The sequence below is a fragment of the Geospiza fortis genome, unplaced genomic scaffold (genome assembly GCF_000277835.1).
Source record: "Geospiza fortis unplaced genomic scaffold, GeoFor_1.0 scaffold432, whole genome shotgun sequence".
NCBI classification, from domain to species: Eukaryota; Metazoa; Chordata; class Aves; order Passeriformes; family Thraupidae; genus Geospiza; species Geospiza fortis.
In genome coordinates this window covers 204,880-205,237 of record NW_005054436.1, presented here as the reverse complement: position 1 = coordinate 205,237, position 358 = coordinate 204,880, and positions in this window count along the sequence as shown.

Sequence of the window (358 nt, the reverse complement as noted above, 5' to 3'; positions counted from 1 at the left end):
CCCGGGGGGAAGCCCCGGCCCCAGCTCTGCCTTGGCTTGACACAGGGCCCTGCAGGGGCACCGAGCTCCTGCAGGAGCCGTGTGGTCCCTGTGTGACCCGCTCGAGCACAAGGATGTCCCCGCCACCCTCCTGGCCAGAGCCCGCTGCACCGAGGGAAAGCTTGACCTCCAAACCCCATCTGCTGGGTGCCCCGGGCCCCCCACAGCTCTCCCCACGCATAATCCCGCGGCCAAGGCGGGATTACTGCGCAAACTGGCCGCGCAGCCGGACAAAGCTCCTTACCAGGCTCGGTGGGCAGAGCGCGGGGGTCGCGGGGGGCCCGGCGGGGCGCGGGCCCGGCTCCGGGCGGGCGGCGGA